Below are 9,755 nucleotides of genomic sequence, written 5' to 3' on the forward strand. Positions count from 1 at the left end.
ATGTGTGTCACTGAGGTCAAGGTCGCTGTCATCAGAGGACAGATGCACACGCTGTGCGCTCTACACAGCAGCAGTAAGGAAACATACATGTGTCTGTAAGGGTGTGTTTGACTATGACATCATGACCTGTGCAACTTCATTATGAAGTCATTCACACCAATCTATCACAAATATTTTGCTGATCAAAACATGCTTTAGATCACCTATCTAGGCTTTAAATATACAAAAAAAGGTGTTTTTTTGTGGACCACGTTTTCCCTGACCTTTGACCAAAATCTGACCACCTCTAGAGTTCAATCCAAGTAAAGTTCACCACGTTTGAAGTAAATCCAATCATCCATTTCTGAGTTATCCTCTGTACACACAGACAGACACACACCAATGAAAACAATATCTCGCTCTCGATGCATCGGTGATGCACAGGGTAATCAACCTCAAAGATCAAAAACCAAAGACAAGGTCAAAGGTAAAGGTATTTTGTAATAACCATGTGTATAATCCAACAACCCTGTTGGTTTTTTCTTGTTTGATTTGTCATGACGGCATAGTCCGTCTGACGCCAGAATGATCAAAGGCCAAGTCATATTTAGGGCCAAAGATATAAGACCCTATTCCACTATTTCTTGGTTTAGGTGGGCGGGGCTCTTTCTAGTTTCGGTAAAGTAACAGAACCAGCTGCCTGCATCGACGTCTTGAGGAGTTTGGCAAGGTACCATGATGTCCTAAATACAATCCAGGTCACTTACTGTTTGTACACCACGTCTGTTTTGACACAGCACACAGTACTGATGCTACAGGTTCCGGTACTATTTAATGAATGTGGCTCTGGTACTGTGGGTTGACGCCATATAGTCTATGCATGTTCCTCACACAGCTACATAGCTTGAAGTACTGACAAAATTGAGGCATGTTTACTGGGAAAAATATGCAACCGTCCACAAAACTCCTGAACACCACATTTACTTATCACAACAAAACTGAAGGGGAAAAAAAACCCCCTCCATTATATAGAGTCAAAGCCTCACTAATTGGGCTTTATAAAAATGTACACTTTCAAGGTCTGCTGCAGTGGATTCCTTTTTGTCTCAAGGGCTTCTTTTTTTCCTCTTGAAAAAGAAAAGGAGAAAATGTTTTGGGTTAAATATCCATCGAGCAGTGAGCTGACGTCACTGGTTTGTTTGCTGAGTGGTATTTGTTGGGACGAGACGGTGCGTGGGCTCAAACAGACGTCCTTCTTTCTGCAAAGGCTTAGTTAACATTAGTGCAGGAAACATTTACAGCAGAGAGAAAGCTGGAAGACTGGGAGGATTAATTCATTCATTCACCAGGTGAACACGCCTCCGCAGTACAAAACAAACAACTGCTTTCAATCTGAGCTGCATCAGTCCTTATCGCCCGATCATACGGCATACGACGATTCCTCAACGAAGGAAAAAAAGTAAAGAAGTCACAAATCATCAAGAAAAGGTGGACGAATGAGCGTTCTACTTTTCCTATCACCGAATAGCCTGCAAATAAAGAGCGCAAAAGGAACGAAACAAAACCGACGCTAACATTGATCTCGACGCTTTAAACGAAACACGCCTGGAGCCACTGCTGGAGCAGTGTGTGTCTGCATCATGCTTTGCATCCCAGGACTCGGCGCTGGGATGGAGCTCTGTAGCACCTGAGTCCTGGAAAAGCGTAAAAGAGAGGTGCGCGATCTGTGCACACGTCGGTGGATCCACCTGCTCTGGTTGCTTGTCCGAAACAAAAGAGGGACCATCTCCTTCATCATCAGAATCCTGATGGTCTGGTTCAGACTGACGATGTGCTGCAGGATCTGTCAAGCTCCGATTTAAAAAACAAAAAAAACCAAACAAAACTGAAGCCTTGCTCAACATTCATTAGACACCTCATTTTTACAAAACCAAAAAAAATCACCAAGCTAACCTCACACACTAAGTACTCCACCAGAATAATCCACACCCCAAACACACTAAATATATATAGCATTGAGAGCAAGACAGAGAGAGAGAGAGAGAGAGAGAGAGAAAGAGATAGTACTGTCTCTTTGTAAGCCTTTTTTTTCATAAACCCTGGTGTTTCTGATCTCCGGGCGCTGCGGCTGTGTGAATCAAGCAGTTAGTCACGTGAGCACAAAAGAACCGTCTCATACATAATTCGGCGACTGAAATGTTCAGAAAAGAATGCAGCCATTTGCGATCACACTGGGTTTTCTGTTTTCATACATTACACCGCAGTGGAACAAAGCTGTTCACATGCAAATGTCTGCTGCTGCTGTAACTTTTTCACACTTGATGCTCAAAGTCACGCTTCTGTAAACTGCCACCTAGTTTGCACAAATCAAGGCGCAGTTCACTCTGAGAGATCAGAGCAGATGGTACGATCATGGACTGCTGTGCGCTGACAGAGGAGGCTGACAAATTCTTCCTGGCTGACCAGCACCACAGCATGACAGCAGTCACACTCACCCCATCACACGCAGTGGCAGATTCCCCCACCGCACACCAACTCCCCCACGGAGGAGCTGCATCTCTCCTCCACAGCAATGCTCACAAACTGCCTTCTGCAATGTGTGAAAACATTCAGCTGGTCGAATGAAGTTGAACTAAACGATAATGTTACAAAAACTAAGCAAATGATAAAAAAAACGTCAAGAACGACAACAAAACGAAATATGCCTGAATTGAGGTTTTCGGCGGCATTCGTTCAAATTTTTCAACAGTTTAAAAATCCTGGTGAATGTTGTGTGGGCTGCTGAAGAGGAGGTACTGCTGGCCCACCACCAGAGGGCGCCCGGCCTGAAGTGCGGGCTTCAGGCACGAGAGGGCACCGGAGCAACCGGGAGTGACAGCTGTCACTCATCAACAAGCACCAGCTGTCACTCATCATCATCACAACCACATCTCCATAAAAGCTGGGCAGCATCTTCACCTCACTGCCGAGAAATCGTCTACCAATCAGGTAAACACTCAGCCGTGGTTTTGTGCCATACAACTTTCTGAACATTTGCAGGCGTACCTGTTTGACTGGTCAGTGTAAAGCGTGTGGGATCCGGCTCTTTTCTGGACGGGCGTCTTCCATCCTCGAGCCTGCCCCCAAGTCACCGTGACTTATTGACTGTTGATCTCAATTGTGTTGTCTGTTGCTCTGTTGTGCACATTCACAACATTAAATTGTTATATTTTGGCTTATTCCATTGTCCGTTCATTTGCGCCCCCTGTTGTGGGTCCGTGTCCCTACACTTTCACAACAGTGAAGAGCCAGCTGCAGGATCGTTGCCCTTCGTTAGGGCCGTGTGAACAAGCCTTTAACATAAAGAAAAGTCAGGCAGACACCAATGCCACAAATGCAAGTCAAAATACAGCTGTAACTACCAATTACTGCAATAATGAACTATTTTTCTGGACAAGTAATTTTTCCAAACTGTTAATCCGGATTCACAGTTAGTGGATCATGTGAACTTGCAATTATAAAAACCGTCATTCATGTACAGGTTTGTGGAGTTACTTTTCAGCTCACTTGTTTAACTGGTAAATTTGCAAGCAGTTATTAAACAGGGATTCAGCCGGTATAAAATGTGAATGGACCACTGGCCCCTTGGTGCTGAGCACAATGGGCTTTTTGCAATTTCAATGGACCATTTGCCACGCGATTCACAGGCTTTTTCTTTGTTAAATGATATATGACTAGGGATGGGTACTGATAAGATTTTATCTATCAAGTCTGCTTATCGATTCGATTCCCTTATCGATACCACTTGTGAATTTTCTGTGCACTAAAAGTAGGCTTTACAGGTTTTCTATGTCAACAACATTTTATTGAGTCTTAAAGTAATATTGAAATATGAATATGAAATTGGTCACTGGATCCTTAAACTCTGGACATAATAAACTCTACATGGTGGATCCTTGATCTCTGGACATAAACAGAAATAAAGAAAATCTGTAGTTTTTTCAAAAGCATTTCCTTTCAGACATTATTGGCATGAATGTCTTTCCATACCTCTGAGCTGAGCTCAGCTGCCGTGCTGCACATCAGGATGTAATTCATAAAGAATGTAGGATGTCTTATTTTGGGAGGAAAAAACGTTTTAGTCTATTGCAGTTTCTTGTCTGTATTACAGCGTTTGGAAAGAGGTGTCATTTTATTTAAATTGGCAATTCCTATTGAAGTTATTAATTCCGATCGGACTCCAGTGCAGCGTTTGGAGCTGTGCCAATGGAACAGAGGACGATTCTCGTTTCTTGACTGCAACAAGACAAGAGTCCCAGTTAGTGACTTTAATCCACACAAAAGTAACCAACGATTAACATATTTAACATTTTAATGGCTTTGAGAGGGGTTAAGAAGCGGACTTGCTGCTTATTGTCTTATTGACACGCGAAGTCTCAGCTGAATCACCAGTATTTTAGACATGTTGTCTATCCAAAACCTTTTGGTTAATTTTATTTTCCAGCGTCTATGTCACCCCACTGTATATGCTGTTCCTTTTTTTGGCTTCTTCTTCTTCTTTTTCATTTTTTAAACAGTGCTTCTGAGAGGAGTGAGTTCAACAACAGACAGGAACTCAGTAGCACATGTGCACCCCACAGTGTGTGCTGTTACTTAACATTAGGACTTTTAAGCTCCAAAAATAAGCACAATGGACAAATAAATGTGCAGATGCAGATGGACAGGGACCGCTGGCCTAGAGCACTAGAAGCACAACAATAAAAATCTAAGTCCATTAGATCCATAGATTTGTTGCTGTAGTGTATTTTTATTGTTGCCATTTATTCTTTTATACTAACCCGTTTATGCCCAGATTTGTTTTTTTTTTATAAGTGGAAAAAGTTGCATTAGTACCTTTTGAGATTTTTTTATTGTGAGTAGAAAATGACAATCACACTTTGGCAACAATTGTTGCCAGTGGGGCAAAACAGGTTAAGAGTCTATTTTGTTTAGTATGTTGATCCCTGGGAAAGCCCTATATAAATAGTTTTTATTGTTAATGAATGCATGATACTTATTTATTTATTATGTTGGCCAAGGACGTAATAAAATCATCTGCATTTATTTACTTGTCTGTCCTTCTGTCTGTTTGCAGGATTACGTTAAAACCACTGCACGAATTTACACAAACTTTTCACTACAGATGGGTATTAGGGCATGGAAGACTCCATTAAATTTTGGAGGTGATCCAGAGTCTGGATCAAGATTTCAGTTCATATAGTCTTTGAATGTCGGACTCTGTAGTTTTCTCTGGGCCCCTCCCCAATCAGACCGGGAGTGACATGTTTAGCCGCATGTTCTCCTTGAATTGCTGGCTGTCTGAGTGGTGTCCAAAAAATGAGGTGGGCTTCATAGATAATTGGCAAAGCTTCTGGGGAAAACCTGGTCTTGTTAGGAGAGACGGCATCCATCCCACTTTGGATGGAGCAGCTCTCATTTCTAGAAATCTGGCCAATTTTCTTAAATCCTCCAAACCGTGACTATCCAGGGTTGGGACCAGGAAGCAGAGTTGTAGTCTTACACACCTCTCTGCAGCTTCTCTCCCCCTGCCATCCCCTCATTACCCCATCCCTGTAGAGACGGTGCCTGCTCCCAGACTACCAATAACCAGCAAAAATCTATTTAAGCATAAAAATTCAAAAAGAAAAAATAATATAGCACCTTCAACTGCACAACAGACTAAAACAGTTAAATGTGGTCTATTAAACATTAGGTCTCTCTCTTCTAAGTCCCTGTTGGTAAATGATATAATAATTGATCAACATATTGATTTATTCTGCCTTACAGAAACCTGGTTACAGCAGGATGAATATGTTAGTTTAAATGAGTCAACACCCCTGAGTCACACTAACTGTCAGAATGCTCGTAGCACGGGCCGAGGCGGAGGATTAGCAGCAATCTTCCATTCCAGCTTATTAATTAATCAAAAACCCAGACAGAGCTTTAATTCATTTGAAAGCTTGACTCTTAGTCTTGTCCATCCAAATTGGAAGTCCCAAAAAACAGTTTTATTTGTTATTATCTATCGTCCACCTGGTCGTTACTGTGAGTTTCTCTGTGAATGTTCAGACCTTTTGTCTGACTTAGTGCTTAGCTCAGATAAGATAATTATAGTGGGCGATTTTAACATCCACACAGATGCTGAGAATGACAGCCTCAACACTGCATTTAATCTATTATTAGACTCTATTGGCTTTGCTCAAAAAGTAAATGAGTCCACCCACCACTTTAATCATATCTTAGATCTTGTTCTGACTTATGGTATGGAAATAGAAGACTTAACAGTATTCCCTGAAAACTCCCTTCTGTCTGATCATTTCTTAATAACATTTACATTTACTCTGATGGACTACCCAGCAGTGGGGAATAAGTTTCATTACACTAGAAGTCTTTCAGAAAGCGCTGTAACTAGGTTTAAGGATATGATTCCTTCTTTATGTTCTCTAATGCCATATACCAACACAGTGCAGAGTAGCTACCTAAACTCTGTAAGTGAGATAGAGTATCTTGTCAATAGTTTTACATCCTTATTGAAGACAACTTTGGATGCTGTAGCTCCTCTAAAAAAGAGAGCTTTAAATCAGAAGTGCCTGACTCCGTGTTATAACTCACAAACTCGTAGCTTAAAGCAGATAACCCGTAAGTTGGAGAGGAAATGGCGTCTCACTAATTTAGAAGATCTTCACTTAGCCTGGAAAAAGAGTCTGTTGCTCTATAAAAAAGCCCTCCGTAAAGCTAGGACATCTTTCTACTCATCACTAATTGAAGAAAATAAGAACAACCCCAGGTTTCTTTTCAGCACTGTAGCCAGGCTGACAAAGAGTCAGAGCTCTATTGAGCTGAGTATTCCATTAACTTTAACTAGTAATGACTTCATGACTTTCTTTGCTAACAAAAGTTTAACTATTAGAGAAAAAATTACTCATAACCATCCCAAAGACGTATCGTTATCTTTGGCTGCTTTCAGTGATGCTGGTATTTGGTTAGACTCTTTCTCTCCGATTGTTCTGTCTGAGTTATTTTCATTAGTTACTTCATCCAAACCATCAACATGTTTATTAGACCCCATTCCTACCAGGCTGCTCAAGGAAGCCCTACCATTATTTAATGCTTCGATCTTAAATATGATCAATCTATCTTTGTTAGTTGGCTATGTACCACAGGCTTTTAAGGTGGCAGTAATTAAACCATTACTTAAAAAGCCATCACTTGACCCAGCTATCTTAGCTAATTATAGGCCAATCTCCAACCTTCCTTTTCTCTCAAAAATTCTTGAAAGGGTAGTTGTAAAACAGCTAACTGATCATCTGCAGAGGAATGGTCTATTTGAAGAGTTTCAGTCAGGTTTTATAATTCATCATAGTACAGAAACAGCATTAGTGAAGGTTACAAATGATCTTCTTATGGCCTCGGACAGTGGACTCATCTCTGTGCTTGTTCTGTTAGACCTCAGTGCTGCTTTTGATACTGTTGACCATAAAATTTTATTACAGAGATTAGAGCATGCCATAGGTATTAAAGGCACTGCGCTGCGGTGGTTTGAATCATATTTGTCTAATAGATTACAATTTGTTCATGTAAATGGGGAATCTTCTTCACAGACTAAAGTTAATTATGGAGTTCCACAAGGTTCTGTGCTAGGACCAATTTTATTCACTTTATACATGCTTCCCTTAGGCAGTATTATTGGACGGTATTGCTTAAATTTTCATTGTTACGCAGATGATACCCAGCTTTATCTATCCATGAAGCCAGAGGACACACACCAATTAGCTAAACTGCAGGATTGTCTTACAGACATAAAGACATGGATGACCTCTAATTTCCTGCTTTTAAACTCAGATAAAACTGAAGTTATTGTACTTGGCCCCACAAATCTTAGAAACATGGTGTCTAACCAGATCCTTACTCTGGATGGCATTACCCTGACCTCTAGTAGTACTGTGAGAAATCTTGGAGTCATTTTTGATCAGGATATGTCATTCAAAGCGCATATTAAACAAATATGTAGGACTGCTTTTTTGCATTTACGCAATATCTCTAAAATCAGAAAGGTCTTGTCTCAGAGTGATGCTGAAAAACTAATTCATGCATTTATTTCCTCTAGGCTGGACTATTGTAATTCATTATTATCAGGTTGTCCTAAAAGTTCCCTAAAAAGCCTTCAGTTAATTCAAAATGCTGCAGCTAGAGTACTGACGGGGACTAGAAGGAGAGAGCATATCTCACCCATATTGGCCTCTCTTCATTGGCTTCCTGTTAATTCTAGAATAGAATTTAAAGTTCTTCTTCTTACTTATAAGGTTTTGAATAATCAGGTCCCATCTTATCTTAGGGACCTCGTAGTACCATATCACCCCAATAGAGCGCTTCGCTCTCAGACTGCAGGCTTACTTGTAGTTCCTAGGGTTTGTAAGAGTAGAATGGGAGGCAGAGCCTTCAGCTTTCAGGCTCCTCTCCTCTGGAACCAGCTCCCAATTCAGATCAGGGAGACAGACACCCTCTCTACTTTTAAGATTAGGCTTAAAACTTTCCTTTTTGCTAAAGCTTATAGTTAGGGCTGGAACAGGTGACCCTGAACCATCCCTTAGTTATGCTGCTATAGACGTAGACTGCTGGGGGGTTCCCATGATGCACTGTTTCTTTCTCTTTTTGCTCTGTATGCACCACTCTGCATTTAATCATTAGTGATTGATCTCTGCTCCCCTCCACAGCATGTCTTTTTCCTGGTTCTCTCCCTCAGCCCCAACCAGTCCCAGCAGAAGACTGCCCCTCCCTGAGCCTGGTTCTGCTGGAGGTTTCTTCCTGTTAAAAGGGAGTTTTTCCTTCCCACTGTAGCCAAGTGCTTGCTCACAGGGGGTCGTTTTGACCGTTGGGGTTTTACATAATTATTGTATGGCCTTGCCTTACAATATAAAGTGCCTTAGGGCAACTGTTTGTTGTGATTTGGCGCTATATAAAAAAAATTGATTGATTGATTGATTGATTGATTGAAAGATCATGTTAAAGCTATTAACGGAGTTATAAACTATAAATGGATTCTCACCAAATTTTCACCACAGATTTATATCACATATCTTTTATTATGAGTCCTCGTCAATGCTTGGTGGACATCAGCAATCTGTGATTGCCCTTGTTTTGGTAAATTGCACCAGAGTATAAGATGCAGAACCTCCCAAACAAAAATAAATAAAAAAATAAAAACACAAAACACAATCCATGACTTTCCAGTCTTGTGGAAACAGCAAACAGGGACTCAGCCTGTAGCTGGGACTTTATTCCTCTAAGCCAAGTACCCACGATCTGGATCCTAGTATCAAACGGTGCCAAATGAGTTTTTCATACCAGCAGCAATGTCACTTCACAAGTCAGGCCGTAAGAAGATGAAAAAAAAAATGCTTAAAACCTTCACATGTGAGGAAGACGCAGAACTTTGTGAGATACAAATAAAAATCTGTAGTGATGTGTGATACATGGGACAAATCAAGATGCATGAACCTCAGCGAGCGAAAACACACACCTCCATCAGGATGAGTCACGCTGCAGAAAAACATCACGGAGCGTTCAGTGAATGTTTGATGAGTAAAACCACACGGCTGCTCCTCCATCAAGCCTCAGCCTGTTTAAAGTGAGAGGTGGCAGCACCGTCCTAACCACAAACTACAAACGTGTCGAATGATTTAGAGCACACAGTGTCTCAGCTACAAGAACTCCAAAATCCATGTCAGTACTTCAGCGATGGTAAATGCCCTTCGTGT

General features: G+C 41.1%; 1 protein-coding gene across 1 annotated transcript in view; it reads right to left on the reverse strand.

Annotated features, from left to right (window-relative positions):
- LOC117501466 (mothers against decapentaplegic homolog 3-like) overlaps positions 1-9,755 on the reverse strand; it is a 61,177-nt gene that overhangs the window by 12,547 nt on the left and 38,875 nt on the right. The gene's annotated exons all lie outside the window — the stretch shown is intronic.

This window comes from Thalassophryne amazonica, chromosome 2, assembly GCF_902500255.1.
Source record: "Thalassophryne amazonica chromosome 2, fThaAma1.1, whole genome shotgun sequence".
Taxonomy (NCBI): domain Eukaryota; kingdom Metazoa; phylum Chordata; class Actinopteri; order Batrachoidiformes; family Batrachoididae; genus Thalassophryne; species Thalassophryne amazonica.